The sequence below is a fragment of the Pteropus alecto genome, unplaced genomic scaffold (genome assembly GCF_000325575.1).
Source record: "Pteropus alecto unplaced genomic scaffold, ASM32557v1 scaffold190, whole genome shotgun sequence".
In the NCBI taxonomy this organism is placed as follows: domain Eukaryota; kingdom Metazoa; phylum Chordata; class Mammalia; order Chiroptera; family Pteropodidae; genus Pteropus; species Pteropus alecto.
Genome location: NW_006430462.1, coordinates 2,457,264 through 2,457,521, shown reverse-complemented (window position 1 = coordinate 2,457,521; position 258 = coordinate 2,457,264). Strand labels below are relative to the sequence as shown.

Here is a 258-nt window from a genome sequence, read left to right as displayed (position 1 = left end):
GATTTGGCCCTAAACATGCAAGGAACATGCAAGGAACATGCAAGTAATGAAGTCTCATTGCTTTTTTCAGCCTTTGTGATTAGAAGAAAAAGGCGAAAGCTGGGAGTAAGAGAACAGCCTTCCCCAGCACATGCTAGACCTGGAGGGGTGCTGCGTCCCAGAGCTGTAGGGCCCTCAGAGGATGCTTAAGGGGCCCATCACCCGTAGTCTTGGGGCATTTCCTCAACTCTCCATTCAGTGGCCTCCTACACCTTGGCA

The 258-nt window shown here is 51.2% G+C and overlaps 1 protein-coding gene across 1 annotated transcript in view; it reads left to right on the top strand.

Moving 5' to 3' along the window:
• TTC28 (tetratricopeptide repeat domain 28) overlaps positions 1–258 on the top strand; it is a 624,192-nt gene that overhangs the window by 616,088 nt on the left and 7,846 nt on the right.